Source organism: Pundamilia nyererei, unplaced genomic scaffold (genome assembly GCF_000239375.1).
Source record: "Pundamilia nyererei isolate P.nyererei 1_Seehausen unplaced genomic scaffold, PunNye1.0 scaffold00358, whole genome shotgun sequence".
Classification (NCBI taxonomy): Eukaryota; Metazoa; Chordata; class Actinopteri; order Cichliformes; family Cichlidae; genus Pundamilia; species Pundamilia nyererei.
The window spans coordinates 24,716-35,049 of NW_005187759.1; the positions used below are offsets into that span (position 1 = coordinate 24,716).

The following is a 10,334-nucleotide window of genomic DNA, read 5'->3' on the forward strand; positions in this document are numbered from 1 at the left end:
TCCAGAGACAGATTTAAAAAAGCTGAAGCATGAGAGGCCAGGTTACCCCTATCACTTCATTTCATTCTCCATTGCAATAGTTCTCTATGCACTAAAGAAGCTTGTTCACATAACAGCGTACGGTTTAAACAGGCCCAAGTGTTTCATTTATATTTGTTTATCAAAATAAAATATCTGCACATTTCAAATTTGTACAAGAAATCAGGACAGAAGACATAATAACATTAGTATGGAATCAAATGAATGGTGTAACCCATTAAAGGTCTATGGTCGTTTGTGCCTTTGCATGAAATACCCGATTTCTTTTGTAACAGATTTAGAGCAGCATCAAATAAATCATTTTGCAAACTCTATTACTGCACTGACTTTATTATCATTATCTGAACTGAAGGTTTACTGTTTTGCATTTGCAGTGTGGGTAATTTCCGAGCAAGCTTTGACTGCTTGCAGGTAAAAAGCTGGGTGGAGCGCTAACACGTTTACTGAAATGAAATCTCAAAACCAATTTCCAACTGTTGGGGAGTTAGCCTTCATAATTCATTCTAAATAAAAAATGACCAGTGCACAGAAGAAGTAGTTAGTCAGTCATCAAGGGACAAAAATATGTAAAAGAACCAGCGATGTGGTCATTTATCCCCTGACAGGAAGCAGATATAATATAAAAGACTTCTTCACGGGGAAGTAAAAGGGTTTTAAAAGTGTTAACACAAAACTCTTCTGATCTTGTGCGCTTGTTTGTGTTGAAGTCTGCAAGTGTGCCTTTATGCTGATTAAATTATGACCACACCTCTCTAACACACTTTTCCAGAAACTACAGAGCCTCAGAATCAGAAAAAGCCATTAAAATCCACTTTAGCATTAAAATTGATGCATTTCCAATAACCCAAAATAATACTTTTTAAAAGAAAAAACAGGATTTGAGTAAAGATTACCGTTGTGCTAGTATTTTAATGAAATCATGCATTAGAGTAGAACAGCTTGGAAGCAGAGATTCCCCGGTTAACTATACTTAGTCTATGGTTGTGCAAAGCTACAAAGTTTCTGGGGCAGATGAGATAAACAGGCAGTGTAACCTGCGCTTTATGAAATATTGGGAAGTCCACTAGAATTTTAAGTAAAGTTGACAGGCTGCGTGACTGGGATTTACAGCATTAGCGGTCTACTGGCTTCAAATCTTTTAAAATATTAAAGTGAGGAAGGACAGCACCTGGATCCCAGAGTGGATCATTAAATACCAACATATCCACTCTCTAACTCTGGAAATCTTAGTACAGGAAAGTGGAGTTCCCCTCTGTGAAATAACAGAACTTTCAGTCAAAGATTTAATTAAACCGTTTTAAAATTGCTGACAAGAAAACCTGTTACGTTTTAGAAAATGACCGACAGAAACACACACACAGTTTTAGCACACCAACTGGTTTGTGGTTTTTGCTGTTAATCCCCGACGGTCAGTCTTTTTTTAGTGCACTACCTCTGCATTAAAACAAAAAGAGAGACAAGTAAACTGCAGCCAGGTATTAACGCAAACCCCCAGTGATGATCTTTTAATTCCACTGCAACACAACAGCAGGAAACCAGACCTGAGCCGAGAGAACAGCCTGACACCAAAGTGGTAAAATAATAGCATCAGCCACATGAATTTCTTCCTGACCTATATATGAGCCATTCCCTTAACACACCGACGGCAGCTTTTCAGCTACAGCAGACAAACGGGCAGGAACAAAACTTTTTAGACGCTTTTGTTATTGAAGTGTGATTTAAATCAGAGCATTGAAGCCGATTCCTGCTCGAGGAGCTCCAGCTGCAGAAAAAAAAAAGAACCAAGAAAAAAGCCCTACAAAGGCTTAAAAGAAGTCAGTAATGCACATTTCCTGTCATCGCTTCATAAGAAGTGTAGAGGCGAGGATGAGATGAATCTCAAAAGCTGCAGTAAAGTAACTGACTTTCAAATGCACCTGTCTCTGAGTTTACTTTATATCTAACCTTTACATCCACACAAGGTGAACCGTGTCCACGCGAGTGACTGCTCGTTTTTTTATTTTTCACATTTCCTGCACTTTTATTTCCAGATTGTTCCTCGATTCGTCTTGTTACGTTCACCTTGAGAGGTCTACCTCCTCAAATCCTTCTTTTTTTCTTTTCTTTCTTGTATCTCTGCGTGTTCAGCCCCATAACGGCGATTCAAACTGTAATCCTGAAACAAAACTATCTGCTCTCCAAAAACTAAGCACCAGGATTTACCTCCGACTTCAGTAAATACATATTTAGAAGTTAATGTCTTGTTTAAAACTCTACATGCTGTCTCAATCGTTTATTTTATAGTGAGCGGAGCCCTTTCAGGGCTGGCAAAGTCACACCTCGTATCGACATCAACAGTACCAGTGAAGCTGCATTGTCTCCATTTACACATATTTCTAAAAAAGTCTTTAAAAGTAGCAGTCACCTTCAAAATAAAATACACCAAACTGACAAAGTCTAAGTGTAGTTTATCAACGATTGGGGTTATCAAGAGCTCCATGATGTATATTTATTTATGTTTCAATCCCAGCTTCTCATTGGCCTCGCACGTGCCGGTCAGGAACAAACTTGGGGCCAAATGTGGCCCCGTGTTGTACAACACCTGGTCTGATCTAAGCTGCAAACACAACTCAAGTAGGATAAACAGATTTATACAGCAGTGAATACCATTTATTACCCAACACCATGAGTGTCTATGGTATATAACAGCATAGTGTTGAACTGCTAACCCTGCCTGTTTGCTTAAGCACCTTGCTCCTCTCTTACTTAAAAAGAGAAAGAAAGAAAGCCCTCAGAGGTAAATAACACCAAATCCTTCCTCTCACGTCGTCTCTGCTGCTGACCAGATCAATATTTGAGAACACAAACCCAGAAACATGATAACCCACCCTCGTGTCACGTGCGGCTCAAATCTGGAGAGTGAAACGCTGCTGAAGCGGCTTGCGAGAACATCTGATGCTCCTCAAAGGAAAAACAAAAGCAAAACAGTTTTGTTAGAAATCCGAGTGTTTTCAAGCTGTGACAGCATGAGGGTTTCATGCCTTCACTTTACAGGTTGCTTTTTCCTGGAGCTTGACGATTTTTCAAAGAAAGAATCAATTGGCTGACAGAAAAGTAACTCACAGCAGTTTCAAGATGAACTGCTGGCTCGTTAATTCTTTGATTTACAGGCCAAGCAGAAAGCGCAACATTCTTCTCTTTCTCTATGTTGTAAACACTTTCAGGTATAATCAAAGAGCGCAATAATCATCCTTTTTTTTTTTTTATTTAGACGTACAGACTCAGTGTAAAGTAAAGTTAATACCTCAAAGCACCAAATGGATCACAGTATCTAAACATGTAGCTTATTCTATTCAATGGGTAACCACCACAACTCGTGGTGGCCTAGTTTAATATTTCTGAATCACTTCCACCTTAACAACAACTTCACCACTTACTGTGACAAATGCAGATCATGCCGATGGGAAGAATACACCAGGCTAAATAAGGCACGGTAGCTAATTTCAACAGTTATTGTAAAATGTTGTTCACGTTGTTTCTCATCATTTGTCCTGACTGGCACCTCACTGTGAGGAAGCAGTGTTTACGCACCACATATAAAGCTGACGACAAACAGTGAGGGGCTCAGGTGACTCTGTTGTGCAGTGGAGGTGAGGGCGTCTGGCTGGCACTGTTTGTGCTCTCTTAGAGGGAAGCTGCACTACAGATCAATACAAAGTTGTTCTGAGTGATCACATCTATCCTGTGATAAAACATATTTATACTTATGGGATTGATCTGACCGGGGCTGATCTGGTTACACTTCACTAAGACACTTTATGGTTGCTTTATTATGTAATTCGCAGCCCAAATATCACATCGTCCAAAGCTAAAAACTGGAAATGTCACATTCATATTGTATGTAGCGTCACTGTAATGACTGATACCATTTTTTATTTTATTTACCTGTTTATTGAGACAGAGTAAACAGTTAAATGCAGTCTTACATACAGTCCTGATGCATCAACTTATTTCTCTCTTTTGTTTGACTCTTTTTTTCCCCTTGTTTTACTTTTAGATCTTTCTTTTATTGCCTTTATATCTTGAGTGAATACCTTTGAAGAGGCCCTTACAGCATTAAGACTGTACAAACCTGCCATGATAGTTTTCTTATGCTTGATCTCTGAGTAATAAGAAAACTTAGAAGGAAGCTTCAACACGTGTCATGGTGATAACCCTGTAAACCCTGAACGAAAAAATAATTGCCAGAAAATTCAAATTTAAAAAAATAGTGTTTATTGAATTTTTAAAACATTTTCTAGTTTTACTTTGTATCATATTTGCTATACCCCCTGTTTTTCTGTTTATTTGTTTGTTAGCAGGATAACCTGAAAAGTTACGGAAGGATTTGGATGAAATTTTACCAGAGGTGAATTACATCTGCTTTCGATCCAGATATGCTTTCGACTGTTTTTTTTCCCCACTGCCAGACACTGTAAAGCTGGACTCCTCATATCACAGCTTTAAATTACACAACAACAAGACATAACAAAAAACAGAGATATTTCCCAAAGGTTTTAAGATAATATCACAAACGAATCCTGATCCCGAGACAATTCAGTGTACGCAGGTGTATGCAGACTCAGACACAGAAATCTGTCTCCTGTGGTGTGGATGCACCAAAGTCTAGCCAAAAATAAGTGATTTAATCTGCTGTGAACTTAAATCCAATTAGACCGTCACACTGGCAGTTCATGGTCGTAAATAACACTGATTTTACTTGCCCCCCTAAAAAAATAAAAAAATGTTTTAAAAAATTGCGAGGCGACAGGTCTGAGGTCATATTCATGGAGCGCTAACGTAATTCGTTACCAAACATGGCAGCAGCGTTACACCCGGCGAGGACCACATTGCGTCTCTGAGCTGGCACATTAAAATTTCGAGTGGCTGCAGCGTGGCCCTCTGCCTCGCATGGCAACCAAACAGAGCGCCTCTTATTGGGGTTACAAAGCAATATTGTCCTGAATTATTCTAATGGCCGTCTGTTATTGCCTTTGGGCGTGATCTCATATGTAGGCTAACACAAAGAAGGGCCAATAGGGACCAGAATGTGTGTTTACAGCAGACAGTTAAGCATCTTGATAAATGTTCAAAAACAAGGACCTCCCCTGTCTTTACCTCGCCTCAGTTCAGATGCATCACCTTATCACTCATCAGTCAGCTTGAAAATGCTCATGAACAAGCTACACACCAGAGGTTTTAGAGTATGAATGGTGTTATCCTCTTAAATGAAAGCCTTGTGTGTTCTGGGATGGATTTTAAGCTTTATTAAACTCTAAGGTGAAAGGTCTACCGGCTACTTATCAGGCCTTTCACTTTTCCTTCACCTTTGGCCCAGGAGTCCAGGCTGAAGGTGCTGACCTCGAGCTGCGAGAGCCCCAGTACAATCATTACACACCAGCTTCCTCGTTGAAGTCCATCTTTAAAAGCATGTACTTGAAGAAGAAGTACTGTTATTGTGAGCAGTGATAATAGCAGTCTTATAAACACCCAGCTGTTCTAAAGCTCTCTAAATAACAAATTACTTTTGCGAAAGCCCATCTTTGTCCCAGAAAGACCTTCCTTTTTTTTTTCCTTTTACAAGTCAGGGCCACACTCAAAGAAAACGATGCATTGTGCTGCTGCGAGTTGGCCCAGTTTCCAATGGGCATGCCAGTCGGACTTAAGATTTACTAGAAACTCCAGTTTAAAACTCCCTCCCAGTGGCCTTTTATTACCATTAAGAGCCCTGAGAAACTAAGTGACGCCCTGAATCAGGAAAATAATTTGTCATGTGTCACAGATTGATTTCAGTTCAAATTGTGTCTGCAGAATTAGATCTTCGGCCCAGATAAACGCAGCTGTGGTCTATTTGGATAGCTGAATTCACAGTATGGCTTCCGATTCAGCAAAGATATCATCTGTCTCCACTCATCTCATGTCACTAATATAATAACCTAAGTAGGCTAAGCACCGTAAGAGCCTATCCGAGTACAGTCAGCCCTTTGTGCTCACTCTCCATGGTCAATATCAGACGCAGAGTAGATCCCAACTCATGCAAGAGAGAGGCAGAGAGCCAAACCTTCAAACAAAGCCTCAAAATGACTGCATGTGATATCTAAAAAAGCCTGGACTGCATTTAAAACAAAAGAAAAATACTGCTTTTAACCATTACTGTGTAGCAACAGCAACCTTTCATTGTTCCTGTGTTTACATGTTGAGAAATTAACAGATTAAAGGAACTGTTAACAGGTAAATTAATCTGTGCATGTGCTGACCACTGTTACTAAGCTTGAAAAACACTGCAGTCTCTTCCCATTCCTTCTGCTGTGCATTCACTGGGAACTGCAAGGTGAACTGGTTGCAACTTATGAGAGAAATCCAGTGATATAATAAAACTGATGACTGGGAGGATTCGCAGTGTCCAAGATTTCAGCATACTGACGCAGACATGCTATCAATCTGCAAATCAAACACTGAAGCAAAACCAGTAGAAGTCAAGATTTTACAGGAGCAAAAACATTCTGATTCTGTCTCCCAGTAACAGCATCTTACTTACATAATATCAGGTGATGGTAATGTAAACCTACACACAACATTCACCATTAGGACTGAAAACAAGACAATTTGTTTTTAAACAGCCCATGTCCTCATTCCTGTAACTGAAGGAGCTGTCAGCTGCCATTAACCCAGCCGACCACATCACTGTGTTTCTGCAGCCAACCTCCTGCTCACTGAGGATCCTCTGCCCTGCTCTGCATTGCTCTGTCACATCCAGCCATTGCTCGCTGCTGTGAACAAATGCTTTCTTTAAGCCACCACAAAGGAATGCCAACGGTTACTGGTCAACTGGGCCCTGCCAGACAAACCCGATTCAGTTAGGGGAGAATGTGGGTAACGTTTTTTTGCTTTTGTTTTGTTAGATTTTTGTACATATACCTACTCAAAAAGAGAAAATAATAACAATAATGTATCTATATTTTAAAATACAGACATATTTATATTTTAATAAGAATATTATGGATCGTATGAGACCTCTGATTTACTTTGAAATTCACTTTTCTCCCTGACTGATTTTCTAACACAACTAATTTTTAAATTTCCCCTTCCCAGCACCAAATGCTGCTGGCACGGTGGGAGTAGTGGTTAGCACTGTTGTCTCACAGCAACAAGGTTCTTGGTTTGAACCTTCCGTTCGCCTGGGGCCTTTCTGGAGTTTGCATGTTCTCCATGTCCCTGTGTGGGTTCTCCTTGTCCAGGTACTCAGCATTCTCCCACAGTCCAAAGACATTACAGGCGTAAAAGGTTGACTGCCTCTCTGTGTTGGCCCTGCGAACCATCCAGGGTTTACCCTGCCTTGACCTGTGACAGCCGGGAAAGGCTGCTAGTCTCTGTGACCCTGAATTGTACAAGTGGTTAAGAAAATGGATGCGTCAAAGCCTCTCCATTTTATCTCAAAAGAACACAGAGCTCAGGCTGTACCCAAGACTCGGGTACAGAGGCTCTCTTTTTTTTGCCCCCACCACCAAATAACAGGAATGCACATAAGAGCTTCCCTCCACCCCCCTACTCCTTTCATAACTCAGCTCTCATTTGGCGGTTTAATTAGGCTTTACCTTGTTTGAGGCTGCTGGAGCGAGAACTTCTGGGGAAGCATGTGAAAACAGGGGGGGTCACTTAACCCATTTGGCTGCAGAACTCTCTGGACCAAGTCTGCGGCTCAGTAGAGTCACAGAGCAGGTAATTAAATATAAAAATAGTTTTAGTTTTATGAGCTTAACTGGTCTTTCTCCTCCCCAATCTAACACTTTTGGGATGAAGCAAAAAGCTAATCATCACCCAACAACTGCTGGACCACACTAATGCTCTTCACTCAATAAAATCCCTGCAGCCAGATGCAGAGCCAGCTGTGCTTTCCCATAAGACTGGATATTGTCTTTTAATTTAAAATTTAAAACCAATTTAAAAAGAAAAATAATAATTAAACACCTTCAACATGTGAGAAGCAGTTTCTAAGCCAGGGCTCACAAACTGAATGTTTTGTATTGCCTTAAACTAACCAGCGGGCTAGCTTAAAAGACACTGTTATTATTCTTCACCGCCTCAATGTTTCACCATCCTTGGAGTTTGTAGTTTTAAGCCTTTTTTAAATATAAGCTACGGCCAATGAGTTATAAAGAACTATAAAGAAACCTCTAAAAAGAAACCTCTAAAATAGGTTTCTGTATAGCTATTATCTAAAATCAAAGCTCTAGTTATAGTCAGCTAACCCAAGGTGAATGTAGTTAACAGGGATTACGTATCCTACTGATGGCCTGTTATGATAGAAGAAATTACTAGAAGATAAGCTTGATGTCAAAAAGGAGAGACCTTTCCGATGCCACAATGGTTCTGACCAGATACAAGCTGGGAAAATTGACCTAAACTGAACTTTTTTAAGTTTTCTTTGGTGAAATATCAGAAAACAGATCTGACATCCAGGCTATGAAAGCTTGTGTCTGTTCCTCTGTTGAAACTATGATCTATCCCACGATATTGATCAAATCTGAACAAACATGAGATTTAGACGAATTTGGATTTAGACTATAAAACGGATTTTCTTGCAGTTTTTGACAGCTCTTTTTACTTTTAGCTTAAATGTGTTTTTATGTGGTTCTCTGCCACACTTACAAAGTTGTGAGGGTTTCAAAAATATAGGGAAATGGTTGATTCACCACATGTGAAGGAACATAATTTATAAAGTTCTCATAATATGAAGCTAAAATTGCATAAATTTAACAAATAAAGTTACTCTAAATTTAAAATACATCAGCTCATTGTGAGGGAGTCAGGTGGGAGGACTGATTGCTTTTCACAAGAAAGACGTGGCAAAGATCAACAACTTCAGTTTTTCATAATAAAGCTCAGTATTTAACACTAAAATATCTTCTGTAGCACATCTCTTCACTCCGCATGTCTTTTTTCATTTCATGACTGCGTCACCAAAAAAATAAAATAAAAGCAAAAGCTTCACAGCTATAGGTTTTAAAGAGGCTGTAAGAGTCCTTCATCAGTGTGGAGAAGCAGCTGCAGCCACAGTGAACTCACAGCTGTTACACTGGATTGTAATGACTGGAGGAAAAGAAGCATATAAAACACACATAACCTAACAAACCAACATGTAACCAGCCATTCTTCAGGCTATTTAATCCTTTAGTCGATCACTTTTCTTGATCGTGTATGAATGTAAACTTCTGCTAACTTTGAGGCATTTGCTTGGACAAAAGACACGACACGGATATTACTTACTAGCTCTTTCAACCATTTTATAGATAAACAAAGAGCAATAAGCAAAATTGACACTAATTATATGTCTGTGTCGCAGCATCTGCTGTTAAAGTCAACTACCTTGTGCTTCGTAGGTTTTCAGTGCAGTGCTGAGATCAACTAAACTGTAACATTTTTAGTCATTGAGTTTAATAAACCGGATGTGTTTACAAACCTCATAGCTTTCTCTGTGTCATATAAATTGGATTTTCATTTGTTTTTGGAGGTTTCTTCACACAGTAAGTAATGTATTAAACCGTTAGAAAACACACAATACACAATGTATAATTTTTCTTTTTTTACTTTACAAAGGGTTGCAAAGCATTTAGACATTTCAGTTTTTCCCAGCATTATTCAGGTGAGGTTAGTTATTGCCTGTTTTATTGTATTTCATTTCTATTGTGACTCCATCATTTTCTTCTCTAGAAAAAAATCCAGGGACTCATCGAAATAAAAACATAAGCAATGAGTTGTTTTTCCTCTGGCTTTCAGTTTGTTCCCAATGGAGATTCAAGTGCTTCTACTAAACACTGTATAAGAGAGAGACTCAAAGAATCACTAATAGAAGTTTTTGGGAGGACTCCATAATGGCTCCAGATGGCGGTTGTCCCACCACTGCCTCTAAAAAGAGCCAATCATCAGCCAAACTAGTAAAACATGTGAGCTAGTTGTGTTATTGCACTGCTGGTGAACACCATTTACAATAAACATGTAGGTAAATGTACTTACAGTCTTTCTAATGGTAATATCTGTTCAGATCTCCTGTGGGAGGAGCCAAAGTCACTGAATTTTAACACAGCCATGAACGAAGCCGTCATGGTGCGTAGCTTTGCATGTGTAGTACAAGTAGGGATGGGTATCGTTTAGGTTTTATCCGATACCGGTGCCAAACCGGTACTTTTGAAACGGTGCCGGTGCTTAAACGGTGCTCAAACCGGTGCTTAAAGAATGGAGAACACAAAATTGGTCCAAAAACCTCTCATGTTCAGCTG

At 39.5% G+C, this 10,334-nt stretch overlaps 1 protein-coding gene across 2 annotated transcripts in view; it reads right to left on the reverse strand.

The window, feature by feature from the left end:
• LOC102207385 (solute carrier organic anion transporter family member 5A1-like) overlaps positions 1 to 10,334 on the reverse strand; it is a 37,339-nt gene that overhangs the window by 23,635 nt on the left and 3,370 nt on the right. The gene's annotated exons all lie outside the window — the stretch shown is intronic.